This window comes from Sorex fumeus, unplaced genomic scaffold (genome assembly GCF_029834395.1).
Source record: "Sorex fumeus unplaced genomic scaffold, SorFum_2.1 ptg000236l, whole genome shotgun sequence".
In the NCBI taxonomy this organism is placed as follows: Eukaryota; Metazoa; Chordata; class Mammalia; order Eulipotyphla; family Soricidae; genus Sorex; species Sorex fumeus.
Window position 1 is genome coordinate 919,154 of NW_026606293.1, and position 13,275 is coordinate 932,428.

A 13,275-nucleotide genomic window follows, 5' to 3' on the forward strand; every position below is an offset into this window, starting at 1 on the left:
CAATCACTGTTTGAATTCAAGAAAGTGGTTTATTTGTAATTATATCCTAGTTTTAAGAAAAATTTTAATTAGGCATTGTGATTTTTAAGTAAATCTTGGACTCTTAATTAAGAGTATTTTGGGTTTTCTATAGTACAATCACATCTAATCTTCAAACAGATATGGTTTCACCTTTTATTTCTGATTTATATGTTTTCTCCTAATTGCATTGGCAGATAACAGTACACTGCAACACTGTCCTCCCCTTGTTCATCGATTTGCTCCAGTGGGCATCAGTAACATCTCCATTGTGGGACATGTTGTGACTGTTTTTGCCATATCAAATACGCCACAAGGAACTTGCCAGGCTCTGCCATTCGGATGGGGTACTCTTGGTAGCTTCCCGGGCTCTCCAGGAGGGATGGAGGAATCGAACCTGGGTCGGCTGTACACGCAAGGCAGACGCCCTACTCTCTATGCTATCACTTCAGCAATTAAGTAAGTAAAAAGTTCTTGGTATCACTTGAGCTGTTTTAGTACTTTCTGTTAAAGATTCTAGATTTTGGCAGAAATCTGTGTCTGATTATGTTTATAATGTATTCATCAATTTTTATTTGTTCTTTTTGTTATTTGGCACTATCCAGTGATGCCTGGGAACTTTTCCCAGCTTAGTGCTGGAGGATTACTTCTCGTGGTACCTGGGGGAGCATTTGGTACCAGGAATTGAGCCTAGGTGTCCTACTTGCAAAGCATATACTGAACTCACCACTGAGTTTTCTGCTTCCTGTTTTCTTTTTCTGACTCTATTAAAAATACTAGTTTTTGTTTTCCTGCCTCACCTGGCAATACTCATGGCTTTGGGCTCAGGAATCATTCTTGGTGGTGCTCGGGAGAATGAATGAGATGCCGGGGATTGAACCTGGGTTGGCCGTGTGCAAGACAAGCACCTTACTAGCTATACTGTTGTCCCAGTGACACCGAGCTCTACTCAGAAATTACTCCTGGGTCTGTGCTCTGGGATGTGTCCTGGCAGTGATGGGTATGTTAATTTCCGTGGGAGGCATGCATTTTGAATCTTAAATACTATCACTATGTTTAAACATTTTACCTTTCTTTTTAATTGAATCACTGTGAGATAGACCCTTACAAAGCTGTTCAAGATATAGTTTCAGTCAGTGTTCCAACACCCATCTCTCCACCAGTGTACATTTCCCAGCACCAGTGTCCCCAGTTTCCCCTCCCACCACGCTTCACCTCCCACTCTCTAGACTTCCTCTGTGGCAGGAACTTTTCTTCACTCACTTTTTAAATGGGACATTTCCTATTATATTAACTTTTTTATCTTTTTTGGGGGTGTTACACCAGTGGTGCTCAGGGATCACTCCTGGTGGGTTCAAGGAATGATATGGGGTGCTAGGGATTGAACCTGGTTGACTGCATACAAGGCAAGAGCTCTACTCACTGTCCTGCTTTAGTTCGCTTGGTATACCTTTTTGTTGTTAACCTTCATTCATCATCTGGTTCTAGCTTTGTCTTTTATAGTCAATATTTAAGTTTTGTTTTTCATCCATTCTGAACATTTTACTTCAAATAGTGTTTTTTTGGTAAATAGACATGGTGAGATCGTTAACATAAATCTGGTACGGAATAAGAAGACTGGGAAATCCAAGGGATTCTGTTTACTTTGCTATGAAGACCACCGGAGGACAATTCTGGCTGTTGACAATTTTAATGGCTTCAAGGTGAGTAAAAGTATGAAGCAGGATTTGGCTGAATGTTTCTGATGTAATGGTTTGGTTTGATTTTTCCCCTGATTCACACAGGCCCAGGGGCCACTAGGATGAGACAATAAAAGTTTCAGGGATGTGGGGAAATTGTTCTAGGAAGCAATAACATGGGCCTCTGCTCCAGTCAGCACTTTTTTCTTCCTCAGTATTAGCTATACCACCACCCACCCAGGGAGGCCTTTGTTTCTTACCTTTCCCACCTCACCACTGTATTTCTCCAGCCCAGGAGAGTTACTCTTAGAGAATTTGTCACTAATTGCACCAGTAATAAGTAGTTACGAGGACAGCATGGAATGGGGTTATAGGTTTTCATTTTATGGATCCTATATTCAAAGTCAGTCAAAGAAGGGATGGTTTTCAAAACATTTTTTCCCTCTTTGGTCATACGTAGCGATGCTCAGGGTTACTCCTGACTCTGCACTCAGGAATTACTCCTGGCCTTGCTGAGGAAACCATATGGGATGCTGGGGATCGAACCTGTATCGGCCACATGCAAGGCAAATGCCTTACCCTCTGTGCTATAACTCTGGCCCCTCAAAACTGTCTTTATTTATTTATTTATTTTGGGTTTTTTTATGACATCTGGGGATGCACAGGGACTCCAGGCTCTACATTCAGGAATTAATTCTGGCCTTACTGGGGGGAGCATATGGGATGCTGGTAATCGAACCCAGGTCGGCCGCGTGCAAGGCAAATGCCCTATCCTCTGTGCTATCTCTCCAGCCACTCAAAAATGTTTTTAAGTTGGAAATAGGATAGATGATAAGAGGTAGATTAGACTTAAAGGTAAAACTAAAATCAGACCTTGTATTGGAACAATAAAAGCTAGACTTTGGGAATGTTGGGTGCCTAATGACTATAGAATTAAGTATCTATTAGAGAGTGAAGTGATCCTACAGTTGGTAGGGCTCATACCCTACTTGTGCCTTACCAGGGTTATGATCTGGACACCCTATATCATCTGAGCACATTCAGTATTGTTTCAATAACCCCCACCATCAAAAAAGAATTTTTAAGTCTATGCTTAAAAAAATGAAATGATGTTGATTAATGTGAGTGATGACTATTTTGTTGTTTGCCCAGAGTTTGTATTTAACAGCAAAAGTATCAGTGTGGGCTAGTCACAAAAATTCCTGGAGTTTTTTTTTTTCATGACATCAATACAGCACAAAAATATTTGTATGGCACACAGGGGTAAACTGACTGAAGATGCTAGTGCACTTGCCTCAGGGGCTCAGTAGCCCTAAGGTCTGCAGAGAAAATTGCTAGCTGGGAAGGAGTACTCAAACACAACAGTTGGGCAAACAGTGTTGGAGATTTCCCCAGAGATAGAGTTAGCAGGAAGTTTTTGTGGGTCACTTCATTTGGTAGGAGGGCTGTCTTTGCTGATGCGTCGACTTTCTGTCTTAGTTCAAAGGATGAACTCCTCCAGTGGATCATGTGTCTAACTATAGGGCTCCTATGGACTCAGATGGATTGAATACTGTGTCCAGACTGCTTCAGAAGACGGGCTGTGGGGATTACACACCTACAAACAGTTCATCTAAGGACTCTGAAGATGACAAACCAACAAAAAACACATAAAAGGTAAAATTTTATGACCAAAAATGATTCCAGGTGGTCTTAATTTTTTTTGATGAATAAAGCTGTTTATTGAACGATAGAAAGGTAAGTTTATTTTCAAATAGGAAGTAAGTGTTCATATAACCAAAACTGTTAAGAAATAGTGACATAACCAAAACACAGAGACAGTCTACAGAATGGGAAAGGATATTCGCCAAATACACATCTGATAAGGGGTTAATGTCAGGGATATACAAAGTACTGGTTGAACTCCACAAAAAGAAAACATTCAACCCCATCAAAAAATGGGGAGATGAAATGAATAGAAACTTTCACAAAGAAGAAATCCGAATGGCTAAAAGGCACATGGGAAAATGCTCCACATCATTAATCATCAGGGAGATGCAGATCAAAACCACAATGAGATATCACTTCACACCACAGACTGGCCCATATCCACAAGAACAAAAGCAACCAGTGCTGGCATGGATGTGGTGAGAAAGGGACACTCCTTCACTGTTGGGGGAATGCCGACTGGTTCAGCCCTTTTGGAAAACAGTATGGACGATTCTCAAAAACTTAGAAATTAAGCTCCCATTTGATCCAGCAATACCACTCCTGGGAATATATCCCAGAGAGGCAAAAAAGTATAGTCAAAGTGACATCTGCAATTGTCTGTTTATTGCAGCACTCTTTACAATAGCCTGAGTGCCCGAGAACAGATGACTGGTTAAAGAAACATTGGTACATTTACACAATGGAGTACTATGTAGCTGTTAGAAAAGACGAAGTGACGAAATTTGCATACAAGTGGTACTATATGGAAAGTATCATGTTAAGCAAAATGACTCAGAAAGAAAGGGATAGACATAGATTACATTCATCTGGGGAACATAAAGTAACAAAATAGGAGACTAACACCCAAGAATGGCCGAGATTAGTACCAGGAATTTTACTCCAAGGCTTGGAGGCCAACCACACATACTAGGGGAAAAGGGAGCTCAGATAAAGAAGGGAACACCAAATAAATGTGTTGGGAGGATCCTCCCAGGGTGGGAGAAGCATGTGGAAGGTAGACTATAGACTAAACATGATTGTCACCCATTGCCTCTTTTGCAAACCACAACACCCAATAAGAGAGAGAACAAAAGGGAATACCCTGCCACAGAGGCAGGGTGGTAGGGGGGTATGGGGGGTGGGAGGGATACTGGGATCCGTGGGTATTTGAGCATTGTATAATTGAAACCCAAGCACAAAAATGTGTAAGTCTGCAACTGTACCTCATGATGTCTCACTATTAAAAATTTTTTTATTACAAAAAATAGTGACTTAGTAAACTTAAGTTTATTTCAAGATACAAATATAGAATCACAATTTTTTTCTTTTTGGTTCATACCCGGCAATACACAGGGGTTACTCCTGGCTCTGCACTGAAGAATTACACCTGTTGGCGCTCATGTGACCATATGGGATGCTGGGAATCGAACCCAGTTCGGCAGTGTGCAAGGCAAACGCCCTACCTGCTGCGTTATTGCTCCACCCCGATACTGTTTTAATTTATCCGACTTCTCTAGAGAAACGTAAATTTAAGGAATATACTGATGGGCTTACGAACTTTCTAGAAAATCTTCTAAGACTTTTACAAAGCTCATCATTTTTAAATTGGAGGATGACGATTGGGATACTTTGACTCTTCATCTTATAAACCTTGCTGTTTTTGCTGTCTTGCCATGAATATTAATATACTATTAAAATTCAAATTATTAAACTGGATGATAATAGTACAGTGAGTGGGTTGGGTGTTTGATTTATACACAGCCAACCCAGTTTTGCACTCTTGCATACTATGTGGTCCTCCAAGCCCCACCACCCCAACTTCAAATTATTTTTGGGGGGTGGGAGTCACACCTGATGGTGCTTTGGCTTACAACTGGTTCTGCATTTGATCTAGTGTATTTAGAAAATAGGAAACTTTGGGGAGAGTTGTATGTTTTTTCATTTCCTATTTGTTCCTCCCGTCCATTTTTTTTTCTCTCCAGACAAAAAGGAAAAAAAGAAAATGAAAAGCGGGAGGTACAGCCAGATCCACCAGTCTCCTCTTCATCACCCAGAAGCAAGATGCTAAAGGAAAACAATTCCCTTGACTGTAAAAAGTTCAACAGCAAGAACTCTGAAAAGGTTCAGAAGTAAGAGTCCAGGGAGGGGCTGAAGCAATACCACAGCTCCTCTGAGGTCAGGACAGCCTACCACTCCGGAGCAGAGGCCCAAGACAGGGAGCCAAAGAAGAAGCCAGACAGGAACACAGGTCCTTATGTAGGAGAGTGGAAACGGAAGAAAAGAATAGGCCTAGGGACAGAGATCAAAGGTCAGATACCCACTTTGGCTGGCAGGCACAAGGAGCGTTCTGAATGGCATGGTCGCAGGAGTAGGAGTAGGTGTAGGCTACGAGTAGGAGCGGTGATAAATCCCACAGGTATCAAAGATCCTGGCACTCCGAGGATTGGGGATCCCCTACTTCCAGAGACTACAGGCGTCACTGAGACTGCAGCCGATTGAGTTGCTTGGTAGAATTTGAGATGAAATGGTTTCTTATTGTGTGTGTGTGTGTGTGTGTGTGTGCGCGTGCGCGTATGTATGTAGAGTCCCATCATGAGGTACTCATGACTTCTAGCTCTGGTTTAGGGGTCAATCATGGCAGGGCACAGAACTATATGAGGTTCCGGGGACAGAACTTAGGGCAACTGCCTGGAAGAGAAACAATCTGTACACCGAACTGTCTCTCTGGCCCCAGATTTGAACTATTTTAAGAAGCAGTTCTTAAAAAGCAAAACCAATTATTTCTCACTTTTGAATATGTAAAATCTTCTGAAGATCAAATATTTTATTCCCTTGTATATCAATCCTTGAGAGAGATGTACTCTCTATAGTCAGATGTCCTTACTTCTTTTCGAGGGGGGGCAGGTAACACCTGGCGATACTTATGGATTTCTCCTGGCTCTGTACTCAGTACTATTGACAGTTCTTGGGAGACCATGTTGGATGCCATGGGAATTGAACGCAGGTTACCTATTTGCAATCGAACGCCTAACCTGCTTTTTTATCTCTCCGTTGCCTGATGTTCTCAATTTTTAAGCGCAGTTTGTTGTCCTTGGGAATATATTTGGTACTAATCAGATTACATGTGGTAAATTGGTTCATATATAGATCCAAGAACCTATAACCCCCCTAAGAAGGATGAGAAATATTTAAGAAATAGGAAAATATCAGTTCTTGAATTTTCGTCTGTGTTGGATGACTGTCCATTTGGCAGATAAAACCGATAGAGATGTGTGACTTAATTCGGTATAAGTAGCGTGATATAGATACAGTAATGAAGCTGTTAGTCTGTTCTGTTTATGTTGAGATGTGTCTTTTCCTGAACAATTTTGTTGATACATTTCCACATATGTTCCTTGCCACTTATTTTTATTGATAAATTGACACAACAAAATTTGCCTCATACAAAAATGCAGTTTTTCAAAATTGCCTTAAAATTGGTTTGAAATATTGTGAAGGTTCTGCTGTTAGCTTCAGACCTTTATATGTGTATAATTGTCACAACATCCACCACCAATCTTTGAGTGCTATCCCACCACGAAAAAGACCGTGCTGGTTCCTTCCACTACCAACTCCTTCTCTCTGAGAGTCACCATTGTGTTCCTTCAGTCTAGAAAGTTTGTTATTTTCTTTCCTTTTTACTGTTTTTGGTGAAGCAAGAGAGTTTTATTATTTTTTTAAAACTCAAACTAATTGATTTTTTGGGGGGTCAGACCCGGTGAAGCTCAGGGGTTGCTGCTAGCTCTACCCTTAGTAATTACTCCTCACTGTACTCGGGAGCCACATGGTTTTGTATTTTAGGCCATATCTTGTTCTGCTCAGGTCTTACTTCTGGCTTTGTACTCAGGAATCACTCCTGACAGGTTTGGGAGAAAATATGCTTTGCTGGGGACCAAACCCAGGTCTCCTGCATGCAAGGCACACACCTTACTTAAATACTCTGTCAATCCTTGAGAATTAACCATTTTGTCATAGACTCGCAGACTGTGACTCTCAGGGTTGATATCTCGGCTCTGAATTCAGGATTCCATGGTTCTGAAAGTTCCATCATTCCTTTAAGTTTCGAAGTTTATTTAAACACTGATTTACAAAGTAGCCAGTCCCAACACTGAGAAAGCCTGTAGATTTTAGTCACAAAGCCTGTAGATTTTGCACACCTGAACTTTCAGCAGGTTAATTTCTGGGTAAGGCTCTGTTCTGAGAGAGTGGAGTCTCTCCAGATGCATGACTGCGATTTTGCTGTTGGAGAGTGAGCAGCTTCTGGGGCTCAGTTTGAACAGGCCCTGGGCTGGCCCCTGAGGTCTCAGCCATGCATGGGTGATAGAAGGAGTTTTGGCTGCTGCTTCATCTCTTTCATGATTTTGAGTCTCTGGAGCAAGAACAATAGATGAACCTACACGGAACGGTGGGTGATTCATGGGTTTTACTGCCAGAGCTTCTAGAAGTACCAGGGAGGTAAGGGGAGGGAGCCCATCCCAAGTCAAGATATCAGCCACAAAACCTTGCATACTTGAATTTTCAGCAAGGTAATTTCTCAATAAGGCTCAATCCTGAAACAACGGGGTCCATTCAGAGAGAAGGCAGTGTGGGCTGGCTTTCCCACCGTGTAGAAAGTTTTCTTGCATTCACAGGGTTTCTCTCCTTCATGAATCTTCTCAAGTTCAGTGAGGTTTCATTTCATGGATAGTCTTTGCCTACGTTTCATGCTCTAAGGGTCTGTCTCCTTTGTAAGATATGTTGTGTATCGGGTGACCTTATTTGTTGTAAAAAGTTTTCATCCACACTTTACATTCATAGGGTTTCTCTCCTGCACGAATTATGTTGAGTGAGGTACAATTTTATCAAAAAGGTTTTCCTGCATTCTTTGCAATAAACAGGGTTTTCACGTGTATGAATTCTATATTGTTTAATGAGATATGATTATAAGGAGAAAGTTTTCCTGTTTACTTTCCATTCACAGGTTTTCTCTCCATGAATTTCATTCCTATTCAGTGAGGTATAATTTTTTTTTCTACTTGAGTCCCACCTGGTGATGCACAGGGGTTACTCCTGGCTCGCACTCAGGAATTACCCCTGGCGGTGCTCAGGAGACCATATGGAATGCTGGGAATTGAACCGGGGTTGGCCGCGTGCAAGGCAAATGCCCTACCTGCTGTGCTATCGCTCCAGCCCAATGTGAGGTATGATTTAAAAGGAGAGTTTTCCTACATGTATAGGGTCTCCTCTCATGGTTAGTGAGGTTTGATTTCAATGAGAATGTTTCCCTACATTTACAGGGTTTCTCTCGTGTGAATCCTGTTATGTTCAGTCAGTAATGACTTAATGGAGAAAGATTTCTTCCTGCATTCACAGCATTGGAAGGGTTTATCACATGTGAATTCTTATGTTTAATCAGACATGACTTACAAGAGAAAGATCTTCAGCATTCAGTACATGAATTAGGTTTCTCTGTTGTTTGAGTTCTTATGTTGAATGAGAGAGGATTTCACTGTGAATGTTTTCCAACATTTTTTTTTTGTGCATAGGATTTCTCTTCTGTATGAAATCTTCCATGTGGAATTAGATCTGGCTTCATTGAGAAAGTTTTTCTACATTGTTTTTATTTGTGTTTCTCTCCTGAGAGACTCTGTTTTGAGTTATCTATCATCCCTGGCTCTACTCCTTGTTTTATTTTTATTTTTTCATGGATCTACTCTTTCTTCAACTTGATGATTGCTTCAGGTGTGATAACAGAGTGTCCCAATGAGTCCAAGTCCTGTAGTTTTCCAGTGTCTCCTCACTGAATAGGGTCCTCTGTTCATCAGCCAGGAACTGCCATTCTTTCCACGTGAAGTTCACACACTCCTCCTCAAACAGCACCGTCCCCAGAGGTGATTTCATTGGTATCTTTTAGAAATTCGGTGAGCTCTTGAAGTAGAGTTGAGGAAGATTGGGAAAACTGGCATGACTGGCTCCTGTTTTATAAGAGTCTTATATTTATGGTTTGATCAGAAGATTGCACAATTTCATGATCATGCCAAGTTAGAATCTTTCCTTCCTATACCTGCTGTCTGTGCTCTTCTGCTGCCTTACAACCTGTGTTTGGTACCAAGGTCTTCCAAAATGAATTTTATTGAAGCAACCCATCATGTGGAGCGACTTTTGCCCATGACGACCCTGGCAGCTGCAAGTTCTGGTGGAAAGCGTCATTGGAATTCTGATGGGCTCTGCAGGAAATCTGTTGAAAACCAGAAGAACTGTGCCACCCCTTGAACACCAGGGTATTTTTCCGTGGTGACCTCTGACAGGGAAAGTGTATCGCTTGAGCTCTGCCCCTCATTATGCTTATCCCAAATTGATCCTCTCTGGGGAGAAGTAATCTATTCTTGGTTAATTTTAATTTTTCTGGGTGGAGGCTGGTGGAGATGGGTATACCACCAGGTCTCAGGGCTTATTCTTGATATTAAGCTCAGGAATCGATCCTGGGTGAGCTGTGTGCAGGGCAAGTTTATTAGTCCTAAGGCTATAGTGAACATCATTGAAATTGGTATGAGTATGTCAGGCAATCTGTTAAATAGTTTTTGTAGGATGGTCAGGATAATGGGGGTAATCTGCTCCCCCCCCTTGGTGAACACAAACTTTTCTTCCACTTCCTAGTTTCCTCTAATAAGGAAATTATATTTCTGGTACCCTTCACCTGTTTTGTTCCCCCCCCCCCCCAACAATTGATCCAGCCGTGCCTGTTGTACTGGCTCTCTAGCTCTCTTTTTTAAAAATTTTTTTTAAACTCAAAAATGTAAAGCACAAAACCCTGATGTGTGTATTCCTAAGAGATTGAGTTTTTCAGAATAGCAGCTCCTTCCATCGTTGAATGAGGTGTGGAAAGAGGAAGCTAGCCACAAGCCAGTTGTGTCATGGAAAGGCTCTGGGCTTCCCCTATAGCTCCAGGACTGAATTTGAGTCAGCCACGAGCAAGGCAAACTCCCTATGCTCTGTATTCTGAATCTAGCCCCTTCTGTAATATTTTGGACAACTCGCTCATTGTTTTATTTATTTAATCATGAGCTTCTGCAATCTCACTGAAAGTGGAAAGGGAATATATAATAATATGAAACTGAAAGGAAAGCACTAGCATCAGAGGACATGAGTATGTATGGGATGGAGGGCTCCTGAGGAACAGAAGGAATGGTGTTGTGGTTTAGTTGTTTTGTTTTGTTTTGTTTTGTTTTGGGATCACACCTAGCGATGCTCATTGGTTATTCCTTACTCTAAACTCAGGACTTAATCCTGGCAGAACTTGAGGAACCATATTAGATGCTGTGGATTGAAGGTGGATTCAAGAAGTAAAAGGCAAATGTCCTACTCACTATTTAGTGCTCTTGTCCAATGTTCTGGTAGTTCTAAGAAAAATCCTAAGCCAATTCTTGTCCACAGTCTGAGATCATATTTTGGGTGCTCTTGCCATTTCAGGATGCAAAATGCTTCCTGGGTTCCACAATATTCATTTCCTATTCGAGCATTCCAAAATCTTTGTTCCTGCCATCCAACCAGTCAGTTTGATGTTGCAGGGGCAAACCTGGGAGTCTTTTGTGTTGTGTCCTGCTTTTGCCATGGACAAGATGCCAGGATTGGTGTGCTCCTAGATGAAATTCTCCTTACTCAGCATCTCCTTAATTTTTTCCTTTTTAAAAAAACTTTTAATTGTAGCCTTTGACTATCCAGTGGTTTGTGATGTGCCCTCCTAGGGCCTCACTCCTATCCCTGCATTCATGACAGGAGAATGCAGGAGTCTGGCGACCAAGTGAGAGTTCATCATCGACAGGCACAGTTTTGGGGGGAGGGTGTGGCTTGCTCCCCATGAGGGAGACCCAGTGCTCCCAGTCTTTCTGAGGCAGTTTGGACGCTTTTTCAGTGATGTTGATGGCTTTTTAATTATTTATTTTCACATCTGGATGGCAGTGGTAAATGGTGCGTATAGTTTTGGGCCTTTACCACCGCAAAAAAAAAAAAACAGATAAATAATTTAATAAAAATATATATATACACCTGATGTCTTTAAGACTTGTTCTGAAAGAGACTAGGCTAGGGTTATTAAAAAGAAAGAGAGAAAAGATATTTACTGTAGGAAGTTTCTAGAACCTGCATATGCATACGCTGCATTGGTCCCATCAGAGATACTTTTTCTGAAGCATCTGAACTTTGGGACGGTGGGGCTGGAGGAACTTAGGAGGGATCTGTAGTGTGGAGGGGGTCCTGGGTGCAGGGGCCTCGGGCTCAGGGTCCGGGTTCAGGTCAGCAGCATAGAAGATCAGATAGACGAGCAGGGGTTTCAGCAGGTGGACCTTATCCTGCAGCTGCGCTGTGAGGGGGTCTCCCAGGATCTGAACAAGGTGCCAGTCTGCTTCTTCACGTCCTGCACGATGATGTTGCCTTGCTGCGGTCTGGCTTTCACTGTCTTGATGATCAAATCCTTGCAATTGATCAGGGACCTCCGCAGGTGCTCTGCAAAAGCTGTAGTGGTAGGTCGGTTGAAATGTTCCGCATAACATAGCCTGTTCACTTTCTTTCTTCCTTTTGGGGTCACACTCCATGGTATGGAGGTTTTTCATCTGGCTCAGTCTCAGGAATTACTCCTGATGCTGTTTGGAGGACCCTGTGGGTCAGAATCTCCTATTGATGAGTACTAATCTGCTGGTGCTGTTATTTTGGGAAAGCAGGAGGATTATTCCATGGTAGGAAGCCTGCTTGAATGACTGGTGGATTCCCAGTGTCTCCCTCTTTGGGTTTTTAATTGAATTAGATATTTTTTGTGAGAACATTTTCCTACCTCTTCCGTGAAAATTCATGTGAACTGTTACCTGTATGAATTTATTATTTTCGTCTTAGATGTTACTTTATTGAGAAAGGTTTCCCACCTGTCCAACTTTGATAGTGTTGAGTTAGGTATGATTTCAGTGGGAACGATTTATTACATGCTTTATAACCCTCGGATTTCTTCCTGTATGAATTTGATATTATTGGATTCTACATGACTTTAGTGAGAAAGTTTTACTACTTGCTTTACATTGATAAGGTTTTTCTTCAGAGTTACTTCCATATTGTTGAATTACATATTCTAGTGGGAAAGTTTTCCGACATGCTTTACACCTCTAGGATTTCATACTGCATGAATTTGATATTGCTGAATTCTGCATGAATTTCGTGAGAATGTTGCTGTTTCAAATTTGCAATGTTTATCTTCAGAGTGACTTCCATCTTGTTGAATTAGATGTGATTTCAGTGGGAAAGATTTCCTACATGCTTGCTTGCCTTGCATGCAGCCCATCGGTTTGATCCCTGGCATCCCAGTACTCTGTCTCCGCATTTGATTTTTGGTATTTTTCTGACAGATGCCAAGTGATAAGTGTTTGGTATTTTGTTAATACCCTGGATGGCTGATACCAATTGATAAGCCTCTTGAGGATTTGACTTGCATTACCCTGATCTTTCACTTGCCTGGAATATTCTATTTTCATGATTCTAGCAAGTAAACAACTCGGAAGTCAAGAATGTAGCTTCTTTTGGAGAGGCTTGATCTGATTGGTAAGGGCTACTAGAATTTTGATTTTGCTCACTTATACTTAAGTATTTCTATAGCTGAGGCAACCCTGCATCAGGTAAGATGCTTCCCTTGTATGTGGTCGACCGGGTTTGATCTCTGGCATCTGTATAGTTGCCTGAGTGCAAAGCCAAGAGTAAGCCCTGAGCAGATTGTGCGCTGGACCGGACAGGGATTGATCAAAATCCAGCAGAGAAAATGCTGTAATTTGCATGGGATTGGATGGACTTCTCGTAAGTAAAGAGAATCAGAAAGAACAAAGGGCTCATCAAG